This window comes from Vidua macroura, chromosome 25 (assembly GCF_024509145.1).
Source record: "Vidua macroura isolate BioBank_ID:100142 chromosome 25, ASM2450914v1, whole genome shotgun sequence".
NCBI classification, from domain to species: domain Eukaryota; kingdom Metazoa; phylum Chordata; class Aves; order Passeriformes; family Viduidae; genus Vidua; species Vidua macroura.
The window spans coordinates 28,955-38,664 of record NC_071595.1 but is presented as its reverse complement, the minus strand read 5'-3'; positions in this window follow the sequence as shown (position 1 = coordinate 38,664).

Sequence of the window (9,710 nt, the reverse complement as noted above, 5' to 3'; positions counted from 1 at the left end):
TGTCAGTTTGTAGAGTTCCCTTGGGACTGTCAGGGCAGCACAGGTTTGAGCTGGGGGCAGCTTGGGTCTGCGACACATCTTCGATCGTTTGGATTTTTGGAGGTGTCCGGCCACTTCAGGGCCACAGGCCCCTGGAGGCAAAGATCAGCCTTTTTACTTGGGAAATAAAAGTGGCCATCCCAGGTTCCTGATGTCAGTTTGTAGGGTTCCCTTGGGACTGTCAGGGCAGCACAGGTTTGAGCTGGGGGCAGCTTGTGTCTGCGACACATCTTCGATCGTTTGGATTTTTGGAGGTGTCCGGCCACTCAGGGCCACAGGCTCCTGGAGAGAAAGACCGGTCCTTTTTCCCTGGGAAAGAAAAGTGGCCATCCCAAATTCCTGATGTCAGTTTCTCGGGTTCCCTTGGGACTGTCAGGGCAGCACAGGTTTGAGCTGGGGGCAGCTTGGGTCTGCGACACATCTTCGATCGTTTGGATTTTTGGAGGTGTCCGGCCACTTCAGGGCCACAGGCCCCTGGAGGCAAAGATCAGCCTTTTTACTTGGGAAATAAAAGTGGCCAGCCCAGGTTCCTGATGTCAGTTTGTAGGGTTCCCTTGGGACTGTCAGGGCAGCACAGGTTTGAGCTGGGGGCAGCTTGGGTCTGCGACACATCTTCGATCGTTTGGATTTTTGGAGGTGTCCGGCCACTCAGGGCCACAGGCTCCTGGAGACAAAGGCCGGTCCTTTCTCCCTGGGAAAGAAAAGTGGCCAGCCCAGGTTCCTGATGTCAGTTTGTAGGGTTCCCTTGGGACTGTCAGGGCAGCACAGGTTTGAGCTGGGGGCAGCTTGGGTCTGCGACACATCTTCGATCGTTTGGATTTTTGGAGGTGTCCGGCCACTCAGGGCCACAGGCCCCTGGAGGCAAAGATCACCCTTTTTCCTTGGGAAAGAAAAGTGGCCAGCCCAGGTTCCTGATGTCAGTTTGTAGGGTTCCCTTGGGACTGTCAGGGCAGCACAGGTTTGAGCTGGGGGCAGCTTGTGTCTGCGACACATCTTCGATCGTTTGGATTTTTGGAGGTGTCCGGCCACTCAGGGCCACAGGCTCCTGGAGACAAAGGCCAGTCCTTTTTCCCTGGGAAAGAAAAGTGGCCATCCCAAATTCCTGATGTCAGTTTGTAGGGTTCCCTTGGGACTGTCAGGGCAGCACAGGTTTGAGCTGGGGGCAGCTTGGGTCTGCGACACATCTTCGATCGTTTGGATTTTTGGAGGTGTCCGGCCACTTCAGGGCCACAGGCCCTTGGAGACACAGACCAATCCTTTTTCCCTGGGAAAGAAAAGTGGCCAGCCCAGGTTCCTGATGTCAGTTTGTAGGGTTCCCTTGGGACTGTCAGGGCAGCACAGGTTTGAGCTGGGGGCAGCTTGTGTCTGCGACACATGTTCGATCGTTTGGATTTTTGGAGGTGTCCGGACACTCAGGGCCACAGGCCCCTGGAGGCAAAGATCAGCTATTTTATTTGGGAAAGAAAAGTGGCCAGCCCAGGTTCCTGATGTCAGTTTGTAGAGTTCCCTTGGGACTGTCAGGGCAGCAGAGGTTTGAGCTGGGGGCAGCTTGGGTCTGCGACACATCTTCGATCGTTTGGATTTTTGGAGGTGTCCGGCCACTCAGGGCCACAGGCTCCTGGAGAGAAAGACCGGTCCTTTTTCCCTGGGAAAGAAAAGTGGCCATCCCAAATTCCAGATGTCAGTTTGTAGGGTTCCCTTGGGACTGTCAGGGCAGCACAGGTTTGAGCTGGGGGCAGCTTGGGTCTGCGACACATCTTCGATCGTTTGGATTTTTGGAGGTGTCCGGACACTCAGGGCCACAGGCCCCTGGAGACACAGACCGGTCCTTTTCCCTGGGAAAGAAAAGTGGCCAGCCCAGGTTCCTGATGTCAGTTTGTAGGGTTCCCTTGGGACTGTCAGGGCAGCACAGGTTTGAGCTGGGGGCAGCTTGGGTCTGCGACACATCTTCGATCGTTTGGATTTTTGGAGGTGTCCGGCCACTTCAGGGCCACAGGCCCCTGGAGACACAGACCAATCCTTTTTCCCTGGGAAAGAAAAGTGGCCAGCCCAGGTTCCTGATGTCAGTTTGTAGAGTTCCCTTGGGACTGTCAGGGCAGCACAGGTTTGAGCTGGGGGCAGCTTGTGTCTGCGACACATCTTCGATCGTTTGGATTTTTGGAGGTGCCCGGACACTCAGGGCCACAGGCCTCTGGAGGAAAAGATCAGCCTTTTTAATTGGGAAAGAAAAGTGGCCAGCCCAGGTTCCTGATGTCAGTTTGTAGGGTTCCCTTGGGACTGTCAGGGCAGCACAGGTTTGAGGTGGGGGCAGCTTGGGTCTGCGACACATCTTCGATCGTTTGGATTTTTGGAGGTGTCCGGCCACTTCAGGGCCACAGGCCCCTGGAGGCAAAGATCAGCCTTTTTCCTTGGGAAAGAAAAGTGACCAGCCCAGGTTCCTGATGTCAGTTTGTAGGGTTCCCTTGGGACTGTCAGGGCAGCACAGGTTTGAGGTGGGGGCAGCTTGGGTCTGCGACACATCCTCGATCATTTGGATTTTTGGAGGTGTCCGGCCACTCAGGGCCACAGTCCCCTGGAGACAAAGACCGGTCCTTTTTCCCCGGGAAAAGTGGCCAGCCCAGGTTCCTGATGTCAGTTTGTAGGGTTCCCTTGGGACTGTCAGGGCAGCACAGGTTTGAGCTGGGGACAGCTTGGGTCTGCGACACATCTTCGATCGTTTGGATTTTTGGAGGTGTCCGGACACTCAGGGCCACAGGCCCCTGGAGGCAAAGATCAGCTATTTTATTTGGGAAAGAAAAGTGGCCAGCCCAGGTTCCTGATGTCAGTTTGTAGAGTTCCCTTGGGACTGTCAGGGCAGCACAGGTTTGAGCTGGGGGCAGCTTGGGTCTGCGACACATCTTCGATCGTTTGGATTTTTGGAGGTGTCCGGACACTCAGGGCCACAGGCCCCTGGAGGCAAAGATCAGCTATTTTATTTGGGAAAGAAAAGTGGCCAGCCCAGGTTCCTGATGTCAGTTTGTAGGGTTCCCTTGGGACTGTCAGGGCAGCACAGGTTTGAGCTGGGGGCAGCTTGGGTCTGCGACACATCTTCGATCGTTTGGATTTTTGGAGGTGTCCGGCCACTTCAGGGCCACAGGCTCCTGGAGAGAAAGACCGGTCCTTTTTCCCTGGGAAAGAAAAGTGGCCATCCCAAATTCCAGATGTCAGTTTGTAGGGTTCCCTTGGGACTGTCAGGGCAGCACAGGTTTGAGCTGGGGGCAGCTTGGGTCTGCGACACATCTTCGATCGTTTGGATTTTTGGAGGTGTCCGGCCACTTCAGGGCCACAGGCTCCTGGAGACAAAGGCCGGTCCTTTTCCCTGGGAAAGAAAAGTGGCCAGCCCAGGTTCCTGATGTCAGTTTGTAGGGTTCCCTTGGGACTGTCAGGGCATCACAGGTTTGAGGTGGGGGCAGCTTGGGTCTGCGACACATCTTCGATCGTTTGGATTTTTGGAGGTGTCCGGCCACTTCAGGGCCACAGGCTCCTGGAGACAAAGGCCGGTCCTTTTCCCTGGGAAAGAAAAGTGGCCAGCCCAGGTTCCTGATGTCAGTTTGTAGGGTTCCCTTGGGACTGTCAGGGCAGCACAGGTTTGAGCTGGGGGCAGCTTGGGTCTGCGACATATCTTCGATCGTTTGGATTTTTGGAGGTGCCCGGCCACTCTGGGCCACAGGCCCCTGGAGGCAAAGATCAGCCTTTTTCCTTGGGAAAGAAAAGTGGCCAGCCCAGGTTCCTGATGTCAGTTTGTAGGGTTCCCTTGGGACTGTCAGGGCAGCAGAGGTTTGAGCTGGGGGCAGCTTGGGTCTGCGACACATCTTCGATCGTTTGGATTTTTGGAGGCGTCCGGCCACTCAGGGCCACAGGCCCCTGGAGGCAAAGATCAGCTATTTTATTTCGGAAAGAAAAGTGGCCAGCCCAGGTTCCTGATGTCAGTTTGTAGGGTTCCCTTGGGACTGTCAGGGCAGCACAGGTTTGAGCTGGGGGCAGCTTGGGTCTGTGACACATCTTCGATCGTTTGGATTTTTGGAGGTGGCCGGCCACTTCAGGGCCACAGGCCCCTGGAGACACAGACCAATCCTTTTTCCTGGGAAAGAAAAGTGGCCAGCCCAGGTTCCTGATGTCAGTTTGTAGGGTTCCCTTGGGACTGTCAGGGCAGCACAGGTTTGAGCTGGGGGCAGCTTGGGTCTGCGACACATCTTCGATCGTTTGGATTTTTGGAGGTGTCCGGCCAATTCAGGGCCACAGGCCCCTGGAGACAAAGACCGGTCGTTTTTCCCTGGGAAAGAAAAGTGGCCAGCCCAGGTTCCTGATGTCAGTTTGTAGGGTTCCCTTGGGACTGTCAGGGCAGCACAGGTTTGAGCTGGGGGCAGCTTGGGTCTGCGACACATCTTCGATCGTTTGGATTTTTGGAGGTGTCCGGACACTCAGGGCCACAGGCTCCTGGAGACAAAGGCCGGTCCTTTTTCCTTGGGAAAGAAAAGTGGCCAGCCCAGGTTCCTGATGTCAGTTTGTAGGGTTCCCTTGGGACTGTCAGGGCAGCACAGGTTTGAGCTGGGGGCAGCTTGGGTCTGCGACACATCTTCGATCGTTTGGATTTTTGGAGGTGTCCGGCCACTCAGGGCCACAGGCCCCTGGAGACAAAGACCGGTCCTTTTCCCTGGGAAAGAAAAGTGGCCAGCCCAGGTTCCTGATGTCAGTTTCTCGGGTTCCCTTGGGACTGTCAGGGCAGCACAGGTTTGAGGTGGGGGCAGCTTGGGTCTGCGACACATCCTCGATCGTTTGGATTTTTGGAGGTGTCCGGACACTCAGGGCCACAGGCCCCTGGAGGCAAAGGCCGGTCCTTTTTCCTTGGGAAAGAAAAGTGGCCAGCCCAGGTTCCTGATGTCAGTTTGTAGGGTTCCCTTGGGACTGTCAGGGCAGCACAGGTTTGAGCTGGGGGCAGCTTGGGTCTGCGACACATCTTCGATCGTTTGGATTTTTGGAGGTGTCCGGCCACTTCAGGGCCACAGGCCCCTTGAGACAAAGACCGGTCCTTTTTCCCACGGAAAGAAAAGTGGCCAGCCCAGGTTCCTGATGTCAGTTTCTCGGGTTCCCTTGGGACTGTCAGGGCAGCACAGGTTTGAGGTGGGGGCAGCTTGGGTCTGCGACACATCCTCGATCGTTTGGATTTTTGGAGGTGTCCGGACACTCAGGGCCACAGGCCCCTGGAGGCAAAGATCAGACTTTTTCCTTGGGAAAGAAAAGTGGCCAGCCCAGGTTCCTGATGTCAGTTTGTAGGGTTCCCTTGGGACTGTCAGGGCAGCACAGGTTTGAGCTGGGGGCAGCTTGGGTCTGCGACACATCTTCGATCGTTTGGATTTTTGGAGGTGTCCGGCCACTTCAGGGCCACAGGCCCCTTGAGACAAAGACCGGTCCTTTTTCCCACGGAAAGAAAAGTGGCCAGCCCAGGTTCCTGATGTCAGTTTGTAGAGTTCCCTTGGGACTGTCAGGGCAGCAGAGGTTTGAGCTGGGGGCAGCTTGGGTCTGCGACACATCTTCGATCGTTTGGATTTTTGGAGGTGTCCGGCCACTCAGGGCCACAGGCCCCTGGAGGCAAAGATCAGCTATTTTATTTGGGAAAGAAAAGTGGCCAGCCCAGGTTCCTGATGTCAGTTTGTAGAGTTCCCTTTGGACTGTCAGGGCAGCACAGGTTTGAGCTGGGGGCAGCTTGGGTCTGCGACACATCTTCGATCGTTTGGATTTTTGGAGGTGTCCGGCCACTTCAGGGCCACAGGCTCCTGGAGACAAAGATCAGCCTTTTTCATTGGGAAAGAAAAGTGGCCAGCCCAGGTTCCTGATGTCAGTCTGTAGGGTTCCCTTGGGACTGTCAGGGCAGCACAGGTTTGAGCTGGGGGCAGCTTGGGTCTGCGACACATCTTCGATCGTTTGGATTTTTGGAGGTGTCCGGCTACTTCAGGGCCACATGCCCCTGGAGACACAGACCAATCCTTTTTCCCTGGGAAAGAAAAGTGGCCAGCCCAGGTTCCTGATGTCAGTTTGTAGGGTTCCCTTGGGACTGTCAGGGCAGCACAGGTTTGAGGTGGGGGCAGCTTGGGTCTGCGACACATCTTCGATCGTTTGGATTTTTGGAGGTGTCCGGCCACTCAGGGCCACAGGCCCCTGGAGACAAAGATCAGCTATTTTATTTGGGAAAGAAAAGTGGCCAGCCCAGGTTCCTGATGTCAGTTTGTAGAGTTCCCTTGGGACTGTCAGGGCAGCACAGGTTTGAGCTGGGGGCAGCTTGGGTCTGCGACACATCTTCGATCGTTTGGATTTTTGGAGGTGTCCGGACACTCAGGGCCACAGGCTCCTGGAGACAAAGGCCGGTCCTTTTTCCTTGGGAAATAAAAGTGGCCAGCCCAGGTTCCTGATGTCAGTTTGTAGGGTTCCCTTGGGACTGTCAGGGCAGCACAGGTTTGAGCTGGGGGCAGCTTGGGTCTGCGACACATCTTCGATCGTTTGGATTTTTGGAGGTGTCCGGCCACTCAGGGCCACAGGCTCCTGGAGACAAAGGCCGGTCCTTTTTCCTTGGGAAAGAAAAGTGGCCATCCCAAATTCCTGATGTCAGTTTGTAGGGTTCCCTTGGGACTGTCAGGGCAGCACAGGTTTGAGCTGGGGGCAGCTTGGGTCTGCGACACATCCTCGATCATTTGGATTTTTGGAGGTGTCCGGCCACTCAGGGCCACAGTCCCCTGGAGACAAAGACCGGTCCTTTTTCCCCGGGAAAAGTGGCCAGCCCAGGTTCCTGATGTCAGTTTGTAGGGTTCCCTTGGGACTGTCAGGGCAGCACAGGTTTGAGCTGGGGACAGCTTGGGTCTGCGACACATCTTCGATCGTTTGGATTTTTGGAGGTGTCCGGACACTCAGGGCCACAGGCCCCTGGAGGCAAAGATCAGCTATTTTATTTGGGAAAGAAAAGTGGCCAGCCCAGGTTCCTGATGTCAGTTTGTAGAGTTCCCTTGGGACTGTCAGGGCAGCACAGGTTTGAGCTGGGGGCAGCTTGGGTCTGCGACACATCTTCGATCGTTTGGATTTTTGGAGGTGTCCGGACACTCAGGGCCACAGGCCCCTGGAGGCAAAGATCAGCTATTTTATTTGGGAAAGAAAAGTGGCCAGCCCAGGTTCCTGATGTCAGTTTGTAGGGTTCCCTTGGGACTGTCAGGGCAGCACAGGTTTGAGCTGGGGGCAGCTTGGGTCTGCGACACATCTTCGATCGTTTGGATTTTTGGAGGTGTCCGGCCACTTCAGGGCCACAGGCCCCTGGAGGCAAAGATCAGCCTTTTTACTTGGGAAATAAAAGTGGCCATCCCAGGTTCCTGATGTCAGTTTGTAGGGTTCCCTTGGGACTGTCAGGGCAGCACAGGTTTGAGCTGGGGGCAGCTTGGGTCTGCGACACATCTTCGATCGTTTGGATTTTTGGAGGTGTCCGGCCACTCAGGGCCACAGGCTCCTGGAGAGAAAGACCGGTCCTTTTTCCCTGGGAAAGAAAAGTGGCCATCCCAAATTCCTGATGTCAGTTTCTCGGGTTCCCTTGGGACTGTCAGGGCAGCACAGGTTTGAGCTGGGGGCAGCTTGGGTCTGCGACACATCTTCGATCGTTTGGATTTTTGGAGGTGTCCGGCCACTCAGGGCCACAGGCCCCTGGAGGCAAAGATCAGCTATTTTATTTGGGAAAGAAAAGTGGCCAGCCCAGGTTCCTGATGTCAGTTTGTAGGGTTCCCTTGGGACTGTCAGGGCAGCACAGGTTTGAGCTGGGGGCAGCTTGGGTCTGCGACACATCTTCGATCGTTTGGATTTTTGGAGGTGTCCGGACACTCAGGGCCACAGGCCCCTGGAGACACAGACCGGTCCTTTTCCCTGGGAAAGAAAAGTGGCCAGCCCAGGTTCCTGATGTCAGTTTGTAGGGTTCCCTTGGGACTGTCAGGGCAGCACAGGTTTGAGGTGGGGGCAGCTTGGGTCTGCGACACATCTTCGATCGTTTGGATTTTTGGAGGTGTCCGGCCACTTCAGGGCCACAGGCCCCTGGAGACAGAGACCAATCCTTTTTCCCTGGGAAAGAAAAGTGGCCAGCCCAGGTTCCTGATGTCAGTTTGTAGGGTTCCCTTGGGACTGTCAGGGCAGCACAGGTTTGAGCTGGGGTCAGCTTGGGTCTGCGACACATCTTCGATCGTTTGGATTTTTGGAGGTGCCCGGACACTCAGGGCCACAGGCCCCTGGAGGCAAAGATCAGCTATTTTATTTGGGAAAGAAAAGTGGCCAGCCCAGGTTCCTGATGTCAGTTTGTAGAGTTCCCTTGGGACTGTCAGGGCAGCACAGGTTTGAGCTGGGGGCAGCTTGGGTCTGCGACACATCTTCGATCGTTTGGATTTTTGGAGGTGTCCGGACACTCAGGGCCACAGGCTCCTGGAGACAAAGGCCGGTCCTTTTTCCTTGGGAAATAAAAGTGGCCAGCCCAGGTTCCTGATGTCAGTTTGTAGGGTTCCCTTGGGACTGTCAGGGCAGCACAGGTTTGAGCTGGGGGCAGCTTGGGTCTGCGACACATCTTCGATCGTTTGGATTTTTGGAGGTGTCCGGCCACTCAGGGCCACAGGCCCCTGGAGGCAAAGATCAGCTATTTTATTTGGGAAAGAAAAGTGGCCAGCCCAGGTTCCTGATGTCAGTTTGTAGGGTTCCCTTGGGACTGTCGGGGCAGCACAGGTTTGAGGTGGGGGCAGCTTGGGTCTGCGACACATCCTCGATCGTTTGGATTTTTGGAGGTGCCCGGCCACTCAGGGCCACAGGCCCCTGGAGGCAAGGATTAGCCTTTTTCCTTGGGAAAGAAAAGTGGCCATCCCAAATTCCTGATGTCAGTTTGTAGGGTTCCCTTGGGACGGTCAGGGCAGCACAGGTTTGAGGTGGGGGCAGCTTGGGTCTGCGACACATCTTCGATCGTTTGGATTTTTGGAGGTGTCCAGCCAGTCAGGGCTACAGGCCCCTGGAGACACAGACCGGTCCTTTTCCCTGGGAAAGAAATGTAGGCAGCCCAGGTTCCTGATGTCAGTTTGTAGGGTTCCCTTGGGACTGTCAGGGCAGCACAGGTTTGAGCTGGGGGCAGCTTGGGTCTGCGACACATCTTCGATCGTTTGGATTTTTGGAGGTGTCCGGCCACTTCAGGGCCACAGGCCCCTGGAGACAAAGACCGGTCCTTTTTCCTTGGGAAAGAAAAGTGGCCAGCCCAGGTTCCTGATGTCAGTTTGTAGGGTTCCCTTGGGACTGTCAGGGCAGCACAGGTTTGAGCTGGGGGCAGCTTGTGTCTGCGACACATCTTCGATCGTTTGGATTTTTGGAGGTGTCCGGCCACGTCAGGGCCACAGGCCCCTGGAGACAAAGTCCGGTCCTTTTTCCTTGGGAAAGAAAAGTGGCCAGCCCAGGTTCCTGATGTCAGTTTGTAGGGTTCCCTTGGGACTGTCAGGCCAGCACAGGTTTGAGGTGGGGGCAGCATGGGTCTGCGACACATCTTCGATCGTTTGGATTTTTGGAGGTGTCAGGACACTCAGGGCCTCAGGTCCCTGGAGACACAGACCGGTCCTTTTCCCTGGGAAAGAAAAGTGGCCAGC